At 39.2% G+C, this 22,977-nt stretch overlaps 1 long non-coding RNA gene and 1 other non-coding gene across 3 annotated transcripts in view; one reads left to right on the top strand and one right to left on the bottom strand.

Annotated features, from left to right (window-relative positions):
- The window catches only part of LOC144324735 (uncharacterized), a 236,748-nt gene that overhangs the window by 27,098 nt on the left and 186,673 nt on the right, over positions 1-22,977 (bottom strand). The window lies entirely within an intron of this gene.
- Positions 19,470-19,575, top strand: LOC144281484 (U6 spliceosomal RNA). The gene has a single exon (XR_013349998.1). It is a non-coding gene; the product is annotated as a U6 spliceosomal RNA (small nuclear RNA).

Here is a 22,977-nt window from a genome sequence, read left to right as displayed (position 1 = left end):
TGAGTGGAACAATGTGAATGGTCAGCATTTCCAAAGAAAGAGGCAGGGAGCAGGAGGGAAGGTTTCCAGCACGATGAGAGGAGGTGGCTTGCCTATGAAGGTGTTCTGCAGTTGGTGGAATGTGAACAATTGCTGTTCAGACCAAGCCCTGTGGGGTAGCCCGGTGCACCGGGGCTCAGGTTCTCTACCTGAAGCAGCCTCTTTCTGCTGGGTTGCATCCAGCAGAACGATGAGGTAACTGAAGGCCAAGGTTTACCTTCCACATCCTTCCCTGAACCCCATCCCATGTCAACTGGGACTCCAATCCCAGCTAGGTTATGAGAGAATCAGCGGTAAATCAGGGATTGAAAGTATAAATGGGCGATTAGTGGGTAAGTGCTGCTGTGCGGTAAATACCAGGCACTGTAGCAGAATCACCCTGGATATGGGAGAAGGGCGCAGTGGGAGCACCCGAGCCACGGGTGGAGGAGCGGGGGCGAGCACGTGAGGTGCAGAGATCGCCCTGCCTTTGGAAATGACTAACCGTGAGCCCATTCTGACTGGAGAGCAGGATGGACAGGAGAGGATGTGTCAGCGGGAGGACTGGCCTGGGGTCAGAATGGGAGATGTCTCGGGCCGCAGGCCCAGCAGGGAGGACCTGGGGATGCCGTTAGGACGCCGTTTGCTAGCCATCGAGGCAGGATCCAGGGGTTCTCTGCTGCGTTTCCAGCAGGACTGCTGAGCACAGGTGGAGCAACCAACACTGGCTGTTCACACTGGAGGAAGAGTGACAGTCATGTTCCCTGGTGAGGCAGCAGCTAGCTCCAAGATCCTCTCACTTCAGACACACTTATGCAAATGTTTTCACCAGGGAAATCCTGGAGGGTTTGAAGTCTTGAAAAAAGATGGTGTTGACCAAATGACCTCTAAATTCCCTTCCAGTTTCAACAATCTCCAAGTTTTACTGACCAGCCCGTAAATAGAACAGCAGGGACTTCCCAGCATGCTGGCTGCCTCACCGTCCTGTCTACACATTGTTCATTCTGCTGTACGTTTGAATCTGGACACCTTATTCTCAGAACTACTAAAGGCTGCAGCCTTCAAAAACGTTCGCTGTGATTGAGGAACTGAATCTTCATAATGAAATAATTCCCTCCTTTTATTTTGCTTATGAAAGCATGTGCAGCTAACCTTTGGTAGTAATAGAAAAATATGCATACTCCCAGAATTCGACATTTGGGTTGCTCTAGTTTACCTGTGAATTAATGGGTTTTGGTCTACCAAATATCTGGTTGGAATGATTTTCTATTCAGTGAAATCCCTAGAAGCATGTGGTGTCCTGCAAACAATTTTGCTACAGGGATTAAGAAAATAACATTCTTTTTATTCTGACGCACGGTTGTTCTCAGTTCGTGGTCCAGTGAATTGGCATGAAGTTAAATTCAGGTTTTCTTTATGGGTTATTAATAATAGCCTACAAAATTAATAACCGTACCTTGTACTAATCTGGCACCTCTCAAAGCATATGATCTCGGCTTTATTATCTCATTTTCCCTCCTGGCATCCCTGTGCGAAATGGCTATCACAGATCGGGAAGCTAGAGGAAGAGAGTCACGAGACCCGGTTGGTCAGCACCAAAGATGTGCTTACCTTAATGCCCAGGTCCTAGCAAATGATTCTCTTCCCTGAAGAGCATGCCACACAGGAAAGGTATATAGTCTTTGTTTGCACATTTCTTTTTCTTTTTAGATTTTATTTATTTATTCATGAAAGACACAGAGAGAAACAGAGACATAGACACAAGGAGAAGCAGGCTTCTCGCAGGGAGCCCGATATGGGACTCCATCCCCGGACTGAGATCACACCCTGAACCAAAGGCCGGCACTTAACCACTGAGCAACCCAGGTGGCCCTGTTCACACATTTCTTGACACTTTTTGGCCTCTGTGAGCAATTTTCCAGTTCTAAGGTGACTTATCCTGAGACCATCCTAATTGATGTCATGTATGAACCTCACATGAACTGCTTACAGAAGAAATCACAATGTTTACATGGCTATGTCCCAATTAAGCAATCTTTGCTCCCTGTCTTCTACAGGACAACTGTCATTTCCTATAGAAGGCTCAAGGATTAAATACTATAATTAGAGATCAATTGCTCAGTCAATAGTCACTGAGTGCCCATGAGCTTGTGGAGGGTGCTTCAGTACAGCCTCTTAGTACTGAAGGAGGGCTCCTCTTCTGGTGTAGGTACCCGGGGCATCAGAATCCTGGCCACAGTGGTCAGCTAGTTCTTTCTCTCTGTAACTATTCTTGAAGTGATTCCATTTTTTTACTAAGGTATAAAATGTATATAAAAAGTCTCAGTTGAGAAGTGAAATTCTACAATGTCCTAAATAACTAAAACATAAAAACATAAACAACGATTAAAAAATATGCATCTAGGGGCCCCTGGGTGGCTCTGTTGGTTGAGTGTCTAGCTCTTGGTTTCGCCTCAGGTCATGATCTCAGGGTCTTGGGATTGAGCTCTGTGTGGGGCTCCACGCTCAGCAGGGAGTCTGCTTGGGCTTCTTTCTCCCTCTCCTTTTGCCCCTCCTCTCTTCTCTCTCTCTCTCTCTCTCTCTCTCTCTCTCTCTCTCTCAAAAATAATAAATAAGTAAATCTTTTAAAAATGCATCTAGAAACTTGAGCATGACTCTAGCATTAGTGTAACCTGAGGTATTGGTATTGCTGTTAACCATGGGGCCCAAAATAAATATTTCAGCCTGTTCCTGGCTGAGTCTTACTGTTCTTCTATTAAACTATTATGAGCAGTTTAGTGATTTTCTCCACTATAATCTGGTCCCTATTCACTGACAATATCTTTATGTGAGGGCAAGTACAAATTGCACAATCTTTGTATGCAATTGCTACAAGTAGATTTTAGAGTGCAAAATCTTTATTGTGTTTTGACAGAATTACCTATATGTCATTTCTTGAGTGAGGGCTGCTGTGGAGGATTGAGGAGTGGGATGCTCCTTAGGTCAGGAGATTTACTAATCATAGAAACCACCGAGGCTCCAAGAATTCTAGTCTCTTTTTATAAACCAGAAGGATATATTTTATATGCTTTTTGAGGAAATAAAAGAAAAAAATTCAAAAAAATAAAAAAAATAAAAATAAAAAAATAAAAATAAAAAAAAAAATAAAAGAAAAAAATTCCAGGTTGACTTTTTGGTGAAAATCTAGAAAGTGAATCAGATAAAGGTCTGAATATCATCCTGTGAGATGGTGGGCTATAATTATTGAGGAGAGAGAAACTTCTTAAATAAGTAACAAAATCCTTGACTAATAAAGAAATCGACCCAGTTGACTAAAATTAAAATAAAAAATGACAGGTTGGGAGATAATATTTAAAGCATATAGAACATATGGCACTTAATATCCGATGCATTTAAAGCCATTTATATACAAAGACCAACAAAGAATAACTGTGCAAATGATAAACACAGAAAGTTTAGAGCAAAAAAAGCATAGAAGAAAAAGTATAAGCATATAAAATCATACTCTCTCATCAGTAGTTAGGGAAATTGCCAATTAAAAGAAATAATAGGACACAATTTATTTTCCCACCATTTTTATAAAAATTAACATCTTTGGCAATAGCCTGTATTGGGAAGAGTGAGGAAAAATCAGTGCTGTTAGGGAAGCTAATTTAGTGCTGCCTTTCTAGAAGCCAGTTTGGGATCATTGATTAAAAAACATAAACATCCTCATTTTTGAACAATAATTGTTCTTTTTAGCACCTATTCTACAAAAATATTTGCAATTACATACATACGAGAACTTTTGCAAGGATATTTAACATAACATTTTTTTTTGTAAAAGCAGAAAGCAGTAAACAACAAAACTCATTAAAAGAGAAGGTACTCAAAAAAAAGTAATATTTCTGTTATGAAATACCATAAGACATTTAAAAAGTTTGAAATATACTAAAAACAAAGTTTTTCTGAGCTATACCTTTATGGAAATAAAAACAAATACGTTGCAGAACATTTTATAGAGTATTATCCACTTGATATTGTATACAATAGAATCATGGGAAAAAAGGAAGAAAGTGTGTGTCTACATTAATACATAAAAGTTAAAGGGAATATTGCTAAGCTCTACCCACAACTGTTAAAACTAAACTTTTCACAGAGAAGGTGGGTAGGAACAGCAATGGAAGGGTCAGGAGGAGTTGGAAAAAAGACCATCAATTCTTCTTCTACACACTCCTGTACCAATTGCATTACTTTACGACTAAAAGACAGTGGTAGCATTTTCCGTGAGGGCTGTGCTGTTTTTACTTTCGTGACCCAATGGTTCGGAATATTTGTAAGTCAGATGGGAAAGCATCAGGCCGGTAGCAAGAGGCTCCCAGACTCTAGAAAGCAGTTAACAGCTTCTGTAGCATTTGGGGCAGAGTCAAACACCACCCATGTCCACCGAGCATGGGCCAAATTCAATCTGTACAATCTTCTGATAGCTGTTGTGTTTGGGTGTATCTGTTTCTGTCCATGAATAAAGACATAGGAGGAGGAGGGAGTAAACATGAATCAAAGTTCTCAACAGCAATGATTAAAAAATGGAGTGACCACAAACCTCAGAAAAACTCAGAAGAACCTACTTCAGAGGAGGAAGAAGATTACTCACGATGAGAGTTTTCAACAACCCTGTTTTCCATGGTGCAGAACAAGAAGTTAGTGGTAGATGTTTGAAAAGCACATAAAGCCCTAAGAATTAAACGAGAACAAAAAGGTAAGGAGGAAATGAGTGTCATAAAGGAAAACTGCACAGGACAGAAGATGTGGCAGGACGAGTGGTACACTTCACACAAATTCATGTTGAAAGCAGCGAAGAGACAAACTGACACTCATAAAAATTGGTGATGGAGAAGCTAAATTTGATGAGCCATCATAGAGTCCAGAAAGGACACACATTCATAAATCTTTTAAAGAAAAAAAAACAAGGTACACATGAAAAACAGAACACAGACTTAATATCTAGATGATTGGCTCTCACAAAGAAAAATGTCTGGACAAATGAAATGGAAAGGTTAACAGAAAATATAACAGAAGAAAAGTATTGAAGATGAAAGCATCATTAGCCCTACATGCACTAAAACTTCTATTTCAAAATAATTTAGCAGAATTTTATCTCGATTTTGCCACATCCTATAAAACACTCTTAATATCCCCAGTAATAGCTGCCTTAGCAGAAAGATTCTTCTCAAAATTAAACATCATTAAAATTTATTTAAGATCTTTCAGTAGATTGATCTCTCTTTCAGTTATCAGCTGAAAGTGAAGTGGCTAACATATAAATTTTGATAGTCCAATAAATAAATTTTTAAGAAAGTCAGCCAGAAAAATCTTTGTGATCAAGTTCTCACATTAATGAAGTATAAATTACTATATTATATGTATATGCTTAGAGCAGTAAAAAAAATCATTTCTGCAGTTTATAAATTTTGTTACTCATGCATTACCACCACATCTATCATGTTTATAGGTAATAATGTTTTTCAACCATTTTTCAAAGGAAAAAGCTTTGGAGTGCCTGGGTGGTGCAGTCGGTAAAGCAATGGACTCTTGGTTTGGGCTCAGGTCAAAGGCCTGAGGGATCTCAAGACCCTGAGATGAAGCCCCACTTTCAGCTCCACAGTCAGCTGAGAATCTGCTTGAGATTCTCTCTCTCTCCCTCTGCTTTTGCCCCTCCCCCTCTAAAATCAGTTTTAAAAAATGAAAAAAAAAAAAAAGAGTAGAAAGCGGGGATCCCTGGGTGGCACAGCGGTTTGGCACCTGCCTTTGGCCCAGGGCACGATCCTGGAGACCCGGGATCGAGTCCCACGTCGGGCTCCCGGTGCATGGAGCCTGCTTCTCCCTCTGCCTGTGTCTCTGCCTCTCTCTCTCTCTCTCTCTCTCTCTTTGACTATCATAAAAAAAAAGAAAGAGTAGAAAGCTTTATATCACAGTACCTTTCATGTCTCTTCCTTCTGCTTTTGGAACAATGGCCCTACATTTTTATTTTGTACTGGGACCCACAAATTATGTAGCTAGTCTTGGGGAAATGTTTTTATAAGACTCAAAGCATATCAATATCTTTACGAATTAGATACAAACACCAGAGTAGATCATAAAAATGTCATATACTCTACAGTGTAAACACACACACACACACACAAGGAGCTTAAAATGCATTTATTAATAGGTAAAATCTCCACAATTGAACTCATCTCTATTCTCACAATCTAATGAGACACACAAAAAACTGAGTGGTAACAATTTTTATCAAAAGGTTAGTGACCAAAGTACAAGAGTGATAGCCCCAGTTCCCCCTGGCGGGAGTGGTGCCTGAGTGAGATCATCTGTCACCCTGTTTGAGGTATAGATGCCTCTTGCCATTAGACATTCAGATACATTTTCCCACTCAATCCTCAAGATAATTCCATCTTAATTCTTTCGAATTTTGAAAAGACAAATGGTTTCCTCGAGGTCAAACAGCCAGTCAGTCATAGAGTGGGGGCTCAAACCAGGTTTTGTGACCTTAAATCTGGAGCACAGGCTGTGGTGCCTGACAGCAAAATGAGGGCTGACATGCCGACCACCTCTCTCAACATTCCACCAGGTTTGTTGTCATGCCTGAGGCATAAAACCATTTCAGAATATTCTCTCAAAATATTTTCAGGTGAGGTGGGACCAAATTCTTACACATTTGCAAATTACCATGCACGTCTCTTTAGTTAGAGGGTCTGCTTGGAGACAAAACGATGATGTTCAACTTGGGGCAGTTTAGGAGCGATCGCTCCAGTACCAGTCCTGTCTGGTAAAATGACTAACCAGACAAAATTGAAAAAAGGAGTGAAGACTGACTGGCATTGTTGACATTCTCCATTGTGAAGTAGGCTGAATTTGAAAGCTACACACCCTGGAGGTAAATATTCTCTCCCAAAAGCAGGAAGTAGCTCAGACCCAAGTGGTAGACACAGTCCAGGTGAGCTTTATTATTGGCAGAGAACCTTTGCTTCTCCATAACCAGTTAAGATGTTTCTACCAAAATGTGGAGCTCTTTAGTCAAATCAGATGCTCGTTATTGAGTAAACTTACAATTACTTTCACTCACCTTCTGAGCGCAATTTTCTTAGTGGTAAAAGTGCAGCTTTAGCAGCTTTCTGAATGTAAATGCTTTCCATTCTTCTCATAATATCAGACGCTGATCAATATGGCCAGTAACTCTGCATTAAAGGGCAGGCTTTACTTTTCACTTTCTTGCTTTAAATGAGTTCTCTCACACCAACTAATGATTGATAATCTCAAAAAGAATAGAGTCTCATGCATACGATATTAAAAGAACAAACATCTCCTCCATTAATTTAATAGCCTTTACCACTGCGCAGTGCAAAACAACACAACTAAGCGGGCTCGCTCCATTTTGCCAGGAGGCCAAGTCCTCAGAAGTCAAGGCAAATCGGCAGACTCCATCGTCCATGCAGTGGATCGCACCCTAAGGCCACGGGCTCGTAAACAGAAGACACTGCTAAGTCTGAATGTCCTAGGCTCTTAGATTCAACCCTGCATGATCTAGTGGAACACAGTCTTCCATTTCCATGAGAAAGACACCTTTTGTTTAAAAATAAAACTGAACTTGAGCACTTAAAAAATGCTCTCTCTTAGTCAGTAGTAAAGCAGCGCAAAGAAAGGAGCCTATAAACTTCTTGAACGTTTGTCTGAGGCTGATGCACTTACCTACCTCATCCATATCCAGATCCGTATTCCAAGAACCTTGGCAGAGTTGAAAACAAGGTGTCCAAACATCAGAATGATGTTAAGTGTGCTATTTCCACATGCAGCTCAATGACAACTAATCTTCAGACATTCAGATAAGCATGGTGAAAATTCACATTTATTAATTTTATGGGATGGCCGGAAAATGCAGAGTGAATCACTGGGTTCACAAGGAATGAGGCTTTAGCAACTCAGTGCTATAAGTCCCCTCACACGGCCTCCTTCTCCCTCCCCTACGTCGGTAACCACACAGAGGCTTGACCAAGGGCAGTAGTGTGGAACACGCTGCCTATAAGCCACAAGTAAAATTGGCATTTTAAGGTCATGAAATGTAGATCTGGGTTCATAATTCTTGCCATTAGTACCAGGATCAATTAGAATGTAAAATACAGATTTTTGAAAAAGGTTTGTGTTAGGTACTTTTTACACTTTTTATTGTGAGTTAATACGCATTCAGGAAAATCCACAAAGTGTAAATACACAGTTTAACAAATCACTGCAAACACCCATGTAACCGTTACCACAGCAAAAATCGGGGCATTGCCAGACCCCAGGGGTCCCCCCAACTCCTGACCTCACTTCTGCTTCATAGGCTTTCCAGCAATACAGCCACAACCGGACTCATGAAATAATCCTTTCTTTTCTTCCTTTATAGTCTCATGACCACATGCATGTCCTGAGATATTCCAGTTTAGCATATTTTGAACTGTACAGAAATGGAATTGTATAGCATGTGTTGTTTTGCTCCTTGCCTCTTTTAGTCAACAATAGATTTTTTAAAAATTAATTGTAAGGGTTGTAGTCTTTGCATTCCTGTGCAGTATTCCATTGTCTGAAAATTTCTCTCTCTTTTTTTTCTCTCTCTCTTTTTAAAAAATATTTTATTCATTTATTTGACAGAGAGATAGAGTCAGAGAGCACAAGCAGGGGTGGGGAATGGCAGAGGGAAAGAGAGAAGCTGAGCAGGGAGCCCAATGTGGGGGGCAGGGGGATCCCAGGACCCTGAGATCATGCTCTGAGCCCAAAGCAGACGCTTCACCGACGGAGCCACCCAGGTGCTCCCATTGTCTGAATATTTCACCAGGCATTTGCCCATTTGACCAACGATGCTTATTTGGATTATTTCCAGTCGTTAGGTCTTTGTAGACGGTGCTGCAGTGAACTTTCCTGTACCTTTATCTGGTTGCACCCATACCTGATTTCTGCTGCCTACATGTATTTTCAGAAATGGAATTGCTGGTTCACGTGTGTGTTTAACTCTACAGGGACAAGGGTTCAGGCACCTGCAGGGCAGGAATTCCTGTCGCTCTAAGTACTCCACAGCACTGGGTTTTGTGACTCACTTTACATTTTCAGGGCTGCGGGTGTGTACCATTTCACTAGGATTTCCATTTCCATTTTCTTAATTTCTATTAACAGTGAACACCTTTTCACATATTCTTCAGACATGTGTCTGCCCCTCTGTGAGGTATCTGTTTATATGTTTTGCTCATTTTTCTGGGTTACTTGTCTTCTAATAATAATTATGATAATAATAAATTGTGGGAGCTTATTAGCTACAAGTCATCTGCAGATCAATGGGTCACAGGTGTAATGATCCCGTCAGTGGCTGCCCTGATGTCACTCTCTTTTTAGTGCTTCCAATAGGGGCGCCTGAGTGACTCAGTGGTTGAGCATCTGCCTTTGGCTCAGGTCGTGATCCTGGGGTCCTGGGATCGAGTCCTGGGATTCAGTCCCGCATCAGGCTCCCCACAGGGAGCCTGCTTCTCCCTCTGGCTGTGTCTCTGACTCTCTTTCTGTGTCTCTCATGATAAACAAATAAAATCTTTAAAAAACATACTTCCAGTAAATATAGTTGTTTACTTTTACCTTAGTCCAATATTTCAGTCTTTTATAAACTTTTGTGCTCTTGTATCTTTTAAAAAATATCTTACTCTGAGATAACGAAATTGTCCTATGCTAACATTTCTAATTTTATATCACTTTGTATCTCATTTTATTTTATTTTATTTTATTTTATTATTTTATTTATTTTGTTTTTCCCTTTACATTTAGGCTAACAACTCATCTAGAGTAAAATTGTATTTGTGATAGAAGCTCAAGCTCATTTTGCTTTGTGCATGGATCCCTTATGGACTGAGTCCCACGTATCTAAATGACTCACTTCCAGTTGATTAATAAAGTGTCTCTCATCATAAGTCCTGATCAGATGTCTGAGAGTCTATTCCTGAATTCTCTCTTCTTGCTCATTGGTCTCTCTCTGGGCCAGATACCACGTTGTATTCATTACTACACCTTTATAAAAAGCTTTGATAGCAGACATATCAAGATCTCCCAGATTATTCTTCTTTTGAGTGTCAAAACTATTTTGATTATATGAATTTTCATAATTGTTTTAGAATAATTTCCTCAAGCTACCCTATATATTTGTTTTAAATTATTTTGGGGTTTTGTTTAGGATTGCACTGAATACATGCATTTCAATATGGAAAGAAATGACATCTTTATAACATCACACTGTGAAGTTTTCCAGTGCAGAAACTGATGTATCTCTCCATTAGTCCTTTAATATCACTCAAAAAGGCTTATATTTTTTCACTAAGAGATCTTGTACTATTGTTATTCTTGTTATAATTATATCTCATCTTACACATGAGAGGGAGAGGATCTTATACAGAGTATATTTTCCTCAAATTTATTTGTTACTGGTATAGAGAAATACAGTGTTGTTGTTTTTTAATTGATTTTATCTCCACCAATTCTGGTAAACTCTCATGAGTTCTTTCAGCTTTTCTACAGATACTTTTGGAGTCTTTCCGTCAGAGCACCTACCCACAATTACAGTTTTGTTTCTTCCTTCAGAATTATTTCTTCTCTTCCAATTCGTAGACCTTTCATTTTATTATTTCTTTAAAATACTGGACAGTATTAATTTATCATGCTTAATACACTGGATAAGAACTGCATAGTAAACCAAAAAAGACGTGGTGACCGAGGAAGTATCCCCCTTCTGATAGAACCTAAGGGAAACCATCCAGCACTTCAATGTTAAGCAAGTATATGCTGCTGCTTTGATAAACACCTTTTATCAGTATAGGGAGTTCCTTTCTATTTTTAAATTACTGAGTGACTTTATTGAGAATGGAGTTTTAACCTCATTGAATGAGGATAGGAATCTCTTGAAATGACTATATTATGGCAATCCTTTAGGAACTGATTTTGAGTTGAAATACTTTGATTGGTTTTCTAATAATAAACCAATCTTGCATTTGGCTATAAACTCAGTGAAATCATGATTTATAGTTAGTCAGAAAATATTTTGTTTAAGATTTTTTAAATTTCTATTCACTAGAAAGGTGACCTATAATTTGCTCTCCTTTATCTTCTTTAAAGATCAATCAGTTTGTAAAATGAATTCTGGAAGAGATCCTGTACAATTAGAATTATATCCTTATTAAATATTTGGGAAAAATGTGGGAGGTAAAACCATCTGGACCTAGGGTTTTCTTAGTGGAAAGGGTTTTTGTTTTAGAAATCAATGTTTTATAGTAAGAACTACTCACATATTCTATGCTGTGGGGAGGGTAATTTGGGTGAGTTATATTTTTCTAGGATATTTTGTCCATTTCATAAATTGTCCTATTGGCTTAAGGTTGTCTGTTAATATCATTTTATTGTCTTTTTTATATCTGCCTATCTCCAGAGACTGATCCTTTACATCCATGAAATTAGTCCTTTGGGCCTTCTCTCTTCTTTTCTGGACCAGTCTCAACAGAGTTTACCAGTTTGAGTTATTTTGAAGAACCACTATTTGGATTTATCTTCTCTGTATTGGTTTTCTACTGTAATAACTTCTGACTATTACCATCATTAATAGTATTATTATTATCATTATTATTATTTTGCTTCTCCTTTCTTACTTCCTTGGGTTTATTTTGTTAATTTCTTTTTCTCTTAAGCTTTTGAGATAGATTCTTGGTTCATTAATTTGTATATCTTTATATATATATATATATATATTTAATTATTCTTTAAGTACTCCTGCAGTGATATCACACAAGTTCAGATATATAGTAGTTTTGTTGTAGTTCAGTTCAAAATATTTTATTTCCATTATACTTTCTGCTTTGATTGACAGGTTGCTTAGAGATATATTTCTTAATTTCCAATCATTAGTGTATTTTGTTGCATCTTTTTTGTTTGCTTGTTTGTTATTTCCAACTTAATGGCACAGTTGTCAGAAAATATGCTCTGTGTAGCTGGAACCTTTAGAAATGTGTTGAGAGTTGCTTTCTGGACCAGGATATGTTCAATTTTGGAAAAATATGCAAGTGTGCTAGCAAAAAATCCATTCTGCCGTGGATTTCTTTTTCTTCCTCTCTTTTTGTTTCTCTTTCCTTTCTTCCTTCTTCTCTCTCTCTCTCCCTCCCTCTCTTTTCCTTCCTTCCTTCCTTCCTTCCTTCCTTCCTTCCTTCCTTCCTTCCTTCCTTCCTTCCTTCCTTCCCTTCTCCCCCACCTCTCTCTCTCCTTTTCTCTTTGTACTAGGTTACATTTGTTAATCTCTTTGTTTAAAGCTTCATCCCATTAACAATTTATCTGCTTGTGTTTTTTCTTTATTATAGAGGATGACATTGCAAAATTTCCACAATGTGAATTATTTTACATTTCCTCCTGTAATTGTATAAGTTTCTTCTTTTCGTGTTTTGAGGCCATAAAATTATATGAGATTCATAAATTGTTGTATCTTCCCAATAAATTGAACTTTTTATATTTTGGACCTCTCATTACTCACTCTTTATGTCTAGTAACCCCCTCTGCCCTAAAGTCAGTATCGCCAATGATAATATATTTACCTAGGTTGCTTTTGATTGATAATTCCTTGCTATACCTTTTTATATTTACTTTTATTTTAACCTTGTGTTTGGGATATGCCTTATGTTTTACATGTGTTTCTCATAAGTTACAGACATTTGAAATCTTGTAGTCAGTCCCTGTGCTTTTAACTGGAGCTTCTACCTTTTGATTCTTGCTTTAACTGCAACATTTAGTTTGTAACTATATGATAGATATGGTTCAATTCATGGAAGAACTCTAGTGATGAGAAATTCTGAATTCCACATTAAAAATTAATTATAAAAAATAATTAATATAAAAATTATAATTCTGTATAGGATTTTCCCAGTATTCACTCACTATTTGATCTCTATTTGAAAACCTGGAAAAATAAACTGAGATGGGTGAAGACAATAGAGTCTGTAGTGGAAAACCACTGTTAACCTTAGTTGACCCAGGGTAAGTGTCACTGCTGACAGAAACCACCTTCATGCTATGGATACTATGAGCATTTCACTTCCTCAGCCATTTACATATATGAGGTAATAGAGGAATGAAATTGAATATATGCATTGTGGAATTTGGAAACTAAATTATGTCGAGAACAATAAATATTGTAATCCAAACACCAACAATTGTAGAAAGGGCAAGATTAGCACTTTCTACTCATGTATAGCAGTAAACCCCGAAAATAAATAAAATATGTATTTATAACTATTCCTAATAAATGTTTCATTGCTATATCGCTAAGTGGGAGAGTTTTGAGAGTGGAAAATAATGTAGCACAGGTTCCATCTTTCCAAGCAAGTTCACAAATACACAACTGACTCTTGGCCTGAAAGCTTCCAAGTTGTTGTATAACTGGGCATTCGGAATCATTAGCATGCTTACATTAATTTCCACTCCAGCTGCAAAAAAATAAAAACAAAAATGAGATTGTCTGTGTTTTGTAAATTAAATGATAGAAGCTGATAGAGATTGAATTTCACCCAATATGTGATCAATTTTAATACTGGGAATATTTTAGGATGCAATGATGATCTAAAGTATGCAGTATTCACTAGAATTTTTATAAACATTGTTCAAACCTTGGGAGGGAAAGTAAGTGTGGCATACTCTGAGAATAGAAATAGGTAAGAGTAAGGCAGATGGTTTGCTCCCTTCTTCTTCATGCTGTTACGGCATTCCTTTTCTTCACAGAAGCAGTTGTCTTGTGTTCATGTAATTACTTTCCTGCTGGCATTACCATGGGAAGTCTTATAAACAGTTTCATTATTTCATAGGAGATGCTAAATGGACATGATATTAGATATTCCTCAATTGGTAATACTACTGATAATCCAAAACACCATCTTCTTTCATGACCTTTTACAGGCCAGTACTTCAGGATCTATATAAATGCTCTCTCCATGCTTAAAGCCTAACCAGACCACAAAAGGAAATTTTAAAAATTGGAAAGCCCAAGTTATATCTCTTTGGAAAAGTGAACCAAGCTTAACTGTTCCACACTCAATATTAAGGGATCCCTTGGTGGCGCAGCGGTTTAGTGCCTGCCTTTGACCCAGCGCGTGATCCTGGAGACCCGGGATTGAATCCCACATCAGGCTCCCGGTGCATGGAGCCTGCTTCTCCCTCTGCCTATGTCTCTGCTTCTCTCTCTCTCTCTCTGTGTGACTATCATAAATAAATAAAAAAAATAAAAAAAATATTCAATTTATTTTTTGAGCGTATTCTCAATATGTGTACTTAGTTGTATTTCCTAATTATTAAAAAGACTAATATAACACATTTGTCTAAGTGACAGACATTTGTTTGAATCTTTTAAGGCTAAAAATGTACATAGATATCCTTCCAGACAGGAAATGATGATATATTGAGTTTATAACTTAAAAATTCTAATAACATGATTGCAACTATTTTTTGTTTTGTTTTTAGGAAAATAACCATAGTTCAACTTAGGAGAGAATAGTAAAATCTAGTGAACCCAAGCTATGTCAAAAAGATGTTAGATTGACTTTATGCTGCCATCAGTTGAATTTTGCAGGTGTTATCAATATACAGTTTGATTTTGGTCAGTATCTGTATGAAGATAATTTTTTTCTTTTTTTTTCCCCAAAGATTTATTTAGAGAGAAAGAGCAAACAGGGGGAGAAGAAGGAGGAGGGAACCCTCAAGGAGACTCGACACTGGGCAAGAAGCCAATGCAGGGGCTCAATCTCACCATGAGATCACAACATGAGCCAAAACCAAGACTTGGTCTCTTAACCAACTGAGCCTCTCTGGTGTGCTAAGAGGAGAACTTCTAAAGGCACATTCCCACTGGGGAAAATTCTTAAGATGCCACTTTCAAATATAAAAATTATCCTTCTTGGTAAGCTTTTGTAGGCGTGTGTGTGTTTTTGTGTTGTGTATGCTCACACACACTCATATATGTTTAAGATTCTCTCAACCCCCTGAGGGGTTGGAAACACTCACAATAGTACAAATGCCAGATTCACATCTAAAGATATACTTTGAATTTAAAGATAATAAATAAAAGCTCCAAAAAGAATTCATGCCAGATTTGTTTAACTTTATGTCCTACAAATATTGAAAGTAAAGTAATACTCCCTTCTTCCTATTCTAGTATAATATAATCTGGCCTAGTTCTTTCAAATTCTTATTTCTAGAAGTGTTATCAGTTTCCTATACTATACATCAAGCATTATGAAAAGCACTTACTGTGTTTTGTAGATTTTCCAGTAGTGACCATACGTCTCTCATTTTGCCAAGAATGTTGCCAGTTGGTTGGATGAGATGATTTCTGTTGCTTTCAATAGGAAATACAACTCACCTGAGTTTAAGGACAAGCCAAAAAGAGTCCTGGGGAGACATCTGACCCCAGTCTCAAACAGTGTTAACTGAGCAAAGCTCCCCCTCGCATCTCAGCCCTGCTGCCTCGGGGTTGAACCTGTTTGCAGCACTCTTTCCTCCTGAGGTAGCTACAGCCGTTCTAATATGTCCACATTTTGTGTGCTTCAGAGAGAGCAAGAGTTCATTTTCCATTGAACACAAACAACATTTTGGAATTGAGTCTCACCGGCCCTGATCAGCCTGATCTGGGTCATTTGTTTCTGTCTGAACTCTGCTTGATTGGGAAACTGAAATGAGTTACTTAAGCAGTGTAGAGCAAATCCTCTGCCTTTGTAACTTTACATTTTCATCGATTAGACACAGGAGAGGAGACATATTTCCTCCAGACTTTGGGACATTGTTATTTGAAGGAGGATGGATTGATGCTAGGAGGCAAAAGTAACAGCCACTGATTACAGCCCCCCACGTTTTGCAACCGCCTCTTCCCAAGCACACACATCTACAAAAATGTCCATTCTCTCAGTTCTAGGTCAGGATTAAGAATTCTTGGTTGACATCCAGTTCTTTGATCGGTCTTCCTCTATTCCCTTGTGGTGTGGTGGTCTATAGCCAAATGACAAATTAAACAATTCTTAATGCACCCAGTATACACAAATAGAGAACCAGACTCATTAGGGTGGGAGTGATGGGGACGACCTCTCTTTGAAGAATGGAAAACAATGCTCAGTGGTCAGCATTCCACAGCACATTTCACATCTTGCCAGGAGTAGTTGTGAGGATCCCGTAGCTGGTTGTACAGGTTCTTAATCATTAGTCTGATTGCTCGGATTTTTGTTCTCTGGGAAAACTGCCTTTGTCTGTCTTCCAGGGGGACACTGGAGATGGCTTTGGGAAGGTGTCCTTTCTGGGACTGGTCATCTTTGACATCATATCTTATTTTTCCATAGGATCAGAGGTTTATGGATTGTCTCAAAGGTGAACAATCCCAGACCATATTTAGCTATCCTAGGAATTATTCCAATTATACAATTCTTTAAAACACAGGTATTTTGTTCACTTATATTCATTAAACTCTATGGTTCATACCAAAGCACGGATCATATTGAGATAGCAGGTATGTTGATGTTGAATATGTAAATTAAGATTGGAACCTGGGAGAACCTTAATCTCAAGGCCACTCACAGCCACATTATGTCATATTCTTTCTCCCTCAGAAAAGAATTGTTTCCATTTTAAATAGCCATTCTCTGAGATGTAGCATGAGGGCAAAGATCATGTGGGCAGCATCTCCTCAATGCAGATCACTGGGTAAAACACTCCAAGATAAAGGTCACGGTGGTAGCTCTCAGCCTGAGTACTAGAGTGGAGAGCAGGGCATCTGGTCATAGCCAGCTTCTGAAAACCATATTCAGCATCTGCCCACAGACTAGACAACATGCAGTGTGAACTTGCTACATCCAGAAACTCAGATTTCTCTGACAGTGGCCAGTTCAAGTCTCTGGGAAACCCTTTGCGTTGAGTATTTTTCTCTTCCATTCCAGGATTTCTTGTAGGATTTTAGCTCCACCACTTACTAAGCATGTGGCATTGGGCAAGTTATTTATCTTCTCTTACTCTTTGTTTTCCAACCTGTAAAATAATATAATAATGCTCACCTTACAAAGTCCTCAGAATAAGAGATTGGATGTAGAAAGTATCAACACAGAGCTTAGCCTAGAGTAGGTGCTCAGTATTGTTATCAGTGATAGCATTAATCATTGGAGTAGGGGTCATAGGAACAGAAGATCGAAAGAATTAGAAATGTTTATGGGAAATTTTTTAAGGATATAATCTCTGAATGAAAAGCAATCCATATGCAATTCAAAGCTTAAAAAAATGACTGGAGGAGGAAAAGAGCTACAGAAGTGCAGAATAATGTCAATGAGGTCATGCAATGAAACAAAAACAAAAACAGGACATTGCTACATGGTATCAAACCATATATGAGAATGTTGAGAGATTAGTGATCTGGGCTTATAAAGAATTTGGAAGTAAATACAAAATAAAAATCCAAAACAACACCGTGCAGAAAATGACGAACCTATTATTGCTTCCTCTCCAACCAGATGCTGGCACCACCTTGCCCGCCTCCCCTACTAAGTCCCTAGGTCCCCTCGTTCAGAGGTGTCTATGATATCACCATCCCATGAGGGATTGCTTGTCATTTGTTTACTCACTGTGCTGCAGCCTGTCACAACACAGCATGATGTCACAACAGGTCAGATAAACACACTCTGGCCCCTTTCTTTCAAAAGGCACAAAGGTTGTGAAAAAAAATAACATCTTTCCTCTGTTTGCTGCTTAAAAAGCTGCTCTGAAATCTGACATGTCCACACATTGTAGGAACTACCTATGAGCTCCGGTATATCATCTTCCCAGGCAAAAGTGCTTCAAGGAGCCTGGATTTTTGCTCACAGGCACTGTGTTCTCACTTGTCAGGCTGCCAACTGGTTTTCTAAATACTAGTTGCAGCTATAATTTCCCAAGTTAGATTAAGGTAACCACTCTAAGCAGGTGAATTTTTTTTTTTTTTTACATGAAATGATGAAAAGCCTGAGCTAAACAGTTGAATTGAGGCTGAAAGCCCTTGTTGAAGGCTCATGGTCTTAGCGCCAGGTAGGGCTTGTTTCTTTTTTTTTTTTTTTAGGGCCTGTTTCACACAGATGCATATCAGCTCTTTGTTACCTTTAGTGAAGTCTGGGACAGTCAGGTGTGTCTGGTCAGCAACAGGCAACCTGGGTTGCCTCCCTCTGCCTCCCTCTCTCTCCCACTTGTCTTCTCACCCTTTCATTTTTATTTATTTATTTATTTATTTATTTATTTATTTATTTATGAGAAAAAACATGGGGGAAGGGGCAGAGGGAAATGGAGACAATCTCAAGCAGACTCCACACTGAGTGTGGAGCATGGCCTGAGGCAAAATCAAGGGTTGGACTCAACCAACTCAGCCACTTGGATTCCCCATCATCATCTCTCATTTTCTTATAGTATCTTCAATAACTTCCTTCCCACTATCCTTCCTCCCCACTCCCACCTCAAGATTTGCAGGTAATAGATGTAAAGTTTACACAATCTCATTGAAATGTCTCAGTGTGGCATGTCATTGCACTGGTGCACGAAGCCTGACATCCATCATGACAAGGGGTATTCTCATGGGTTGCCTGTAGCTTACTGTTTCTGCTGTCCCTTTTTTTTTTTTGTGGGCCACAGTCTGTGAGTGAGGTGGACAGCTGAAAAGGCTCTTCATACAGGTGCTGAATTTCATTATCATTCACATTGAAAATGGGCTACTTGGAGTCCTTCCCTGTGGACATACAGACATGCATTGGTTTGATCGTCCTTTGGATTTTTCTAACCCAAGATTCTGGAGTTTGAGCAATAAGGAAGATAACACACAATTTTAAACAGCAATTTTAAATTTAGCTGTTTGAAACACAGAGTCCCTTTTTATAAGGAAAAAATTTTTTGAGATGTATAGTGACTTACATTCCGGTTGATGGTTTTCTCCGTTGCTTGCCATGACTGTCAAAGTAAGAAGGAATAACAGCATAGACACAAAACACAGAAGTGTGTGCCTACAGTAGAAAATATTGCATGACATGAATCTAATTGATCTGCAGCTGGATTGGCTGTGGGAAGATCAAACATGTTGGAATCAGAAATATTGCACATTTTTGGCAAATTACACAGATTGTCATGATGTGTGATCTGTAAAATGGAGACAATGTGTCCAAACTTGCAGGATTGTAAAAACCAGCAATCAAGTCATCTAGATTTCCTAAGAACTGGTCCGGTTTGTACAAAGTTTTGGTAGAACCGATGACTGTGAGTAGCACACAGGTAAACTGTAAAAAAATTTCCTGCATCTATTTAGTGATGCCTGCATTTTTTCAGATTGCACTTACAACAAATGAGACTAGTTTCCTCATTTTTTGTTTTGGAGTTAAAGATTTCCTTTTTAAGGCTCGCTTCAGTAGGCCATATCCTAGAATTGGAACGATACAGAGGGAATTAGCATGGTCCTCACACAAGGATGACATGCAAATTCATGAAATGTTCGTATTCAAAAAAAAAAAAAGAAAGAAAAGTGAAAGATTTTCTTTTTAAATCCCACATTTTTATGAAACAGTGAGGCTATCTATCACACCCCGATACAAGGGTATGAAGAGAAAGCACACCCCCTTATCAAGGTCCTGTGGGCAATGCCGGAGTTTGGAAAACACTTGACACTGTGGCACTATAACCCTGATGTTTGGCATATGATGACCGGCTTTACCATCATGATGATAATTAGAGTCGAAATACCACGGGTCTGTCTTTGACTGTGAGATACTTAAGGACCTATCCCCTTTGCAAGGGCCAGGGGGGCACAGAGGGCAAGGTGCGTCTGAGGTGCCCCTACCCATGCCCCCCTTACAGCCTGGGTTCAGGGATCACACTAGCATCTACCCAGAGCTGCAGCAGCAGGTATGAGTTTCTGGGCTCAAATCCTGGCTTGGGTCACAGTGTCCCTGAGGGTCAGAGATGATCAGAGTTTAGAAGTGAGTTGACCACACTGAAGAAGCAGAATATTTCTCACAATGGGAGGCAGGCGGGATTTTAGGAAGAGGTGTGCCACAATGGCTAAGACCCTGAGTTTTGACAGACTGGGGTTGTTTTCATCTTCCCTCTGTGGGGCAAGGCTTCTCATCTGGGAGGCTCAGTTTTCTTTTCTGCAGCATCGGGTGGAAGGTACCCATCCATCATATGGGACACTAAAAGAATTCAATGGAAAGATGCCTGAGAGGTGTCTAGCAAGGCATCTGATAGAGTTAATCAGTAACAGGTTCTCTAGCATATTAATGAATAATGCTCATGGACAATTCACACCATGCCCCAAACTGTAGATTTCAGCTCTGAAAAAGAGGAGTCACTGTGTAAGGATGGACTTGACCTCTTTTGACACGTTGCTCAGCTTGTTTGCACACACAGCATAAACATGCAACACGAGTGCATGGTCAAGGAACTTCTGAGTGCCATGACCTCCAAGACCTGAGGGGCTACAACTTCTGAGACCCAAAGGATCATCTTGTCCGAGCCCCTCACATCACACACAAGGAGCCAAGACGTGGAACTAAAGGGACTTGCCAGGGTCCTATTACTAACCAGTGTTTGACTATTTTCTAACATCACCTACCTACCAGGCTTGTGGAAATTATACCCTAAGTTTTGAAAATGTTAGCTGTACATTTATTAAACTCATGAAATTCATTGTTTGCATCCATTCTCTCACAGATGCTCTTTTCTGGAGCACCAAAGGCTGAAGAGAGAGAGCTCAGACACCGCCATGGAAAGCTGGGCAGCCTCAGGTCATGAGTGACTATGTAAGCCATATGAAGGAAGCTGACTTTATCTTGAGGACTTTGGGGTGGCACCAAAGGGTTTGAAACAGGAGATGATCATGTTTATTTTTGTTTTGAGAAGGCAGGCCTGGCTGAGGAAGGGACATTCTATTAGAATGAAGCAAGCCTGAGGCAGGAGGCCAGACGGGCTGGTTTCCATATTTCAGATGACAAGTGATGGTGAATTAGAGAAGTTTCTATGGAGCAGAACAGAAGAGGACACATTGGGAGGACCCTTCCAAGAAGAATAACTGAGGCCTGGTGTTGATTCATTGGGGGAAGAGGGAGGAAAACAGGAGAGTGGATCACGGTGTTGAAGCCTCATGAGAGCTCTTTGTATGATCCCGCTGAATACTCTCAACCACCCTGTAGGGTTGATGGCCCCATTTTAGTGGATGGTTTGGACTCTGTATGGTTTCAATGAACCATTTAAAGGACCCAGCTTCCATACTCTAGGTGTAGAAACTCTTCACACTAATTTAATTCCATTCAGAATGAACACAAACCAGAGAAAGAAATACTGAGACAAGAAAGCATTTTTTTTTCCATAGAGTCAGTGATCTGATAAACACAACACGGCCTGTGGGACTCTGAGAAGCTTAGCTAGTCTTAGACCCACTATAAATTTCTCAGAACATTCTTCAACTCTTTGTAAGAGTAAATTCAGATCTATAAGTGACAATATGCTTCTAAAAACTGATGTGAAATCACAGTAATAATAAGAAAAATCTAAGTAAATTCCTCAGAATGTGAATCCAGATGCTGGAGATTTCTGTTTTCCCTCCATCCACAAACACACATGCAAAATAGACATGAACTTTTTACCTTCCCTTTTCAAAAATAACATATCATGCTATGTTCAATAAGAAGCCTCAACACAGTTATCTCTATGAGCTCCAAGTCCTAAAACAATGACTTTTTCATTGCTTTGAAGTGACCTAATGGACTAAATATCACTTATAGTGCAAGTGAGAGCCACCAACAAACCAATAGCCAAACGAATTATTACGTGAATGCCTAGTAAGCTGAACTACCAGAACTTTTTTTTTTCTTTTTCAAGTGGAAGATAAAACCTCTATCATAAACAGGAACATCCTCGGGAATTTTTATTCATTCTGTATTGTAGAATACATTCATATTTATTCACCCATAGGTCACTATTACTCTGTTTCATAATCTCCATTATGAGCAATAAGGACAGTTGGGTATTTGCAGATTTTTATTGATCTTGTTTTATATATATATTGTACATTTGAGTCTAGATAGGTCTTATTGGCACTTCAAGCTCATTTAGATGAGACCAAAGTCACTACGGTCTGTAGTAGTGGGTCCACTGCATTTGCTACAGCACTTTTTAATTCAAAGAAGAGGGGATCCTGTATTCTGATCATAACTCTAAACAACAGAATGAGACACAGAGGCTTAGCATTGAGATGAAGTTAAGGCATCACATCCACTGTGCTTCAACAATAGGAGATATTACTGATCTTTTCCAGGTGTTAGATAAATCGTAGCACCTGCTTACAGTATCAGCAGAGAGATTGCTCTCCAGATTCACACTTCACACTGTGATGCCCTTTTACCTGAAGCATGGATGCCCTAGCTTAAATCTGGAATCATTCAAGCCTTCCATTTGAATGTGGAAGTGGACAAATATGAATGAGGGGCAACATAGAGCCGACATCAGGCTTTTCCAAATGGACCTTAGCTCTGTCCTTGTTATATTGACTTCATCGCGAATTGCCTCCTGCCTATGGGTCTGAGGCCACAGATACAAATGCAAACCTAACAGGCCGGTTTAGAAATATCTCAGTACCCAGACGTGGTCTGTGTAATTCTGGCTCAATAATGTTGAAAGTCCCTCTGCACTCTACTTTCAATCACACTCCCAGTAAAACCCTCTGATGAGTTCCTTGGCTGATTTCCTTTCCTATTGTCTTACTTTGATTTCAAACTCAGAAAGATAGACTTTGTTGTCTTGCAAGGACTTTGCTCCAGCTTTTCTACATTTGTGTTTAGCCTTGGACTACCAGCCGTCCCGTGTCGGAGGCCGTGAAATCTTACAGGACCTGCAGGATGCTGTGTTAGG

Source organism: Canis aureus, chromosome 12, assembly GCF_053574225.1.
Source record: "Canis aureus isolate CA01 chromosome 12, VMU_Caureus_v.1.0, whole genome shotgun sequence".
Classification (NCBI taxonomy): Eukaryota; Metazoa; Chordata; class Mammalia; order Carnivora; family Canidae; genus Canis; species Canis aureus.
Note: the sequence above shows the minus strand (reverse complement) of the source record. Positions and strands in the feature narration are given on the sequence as shown.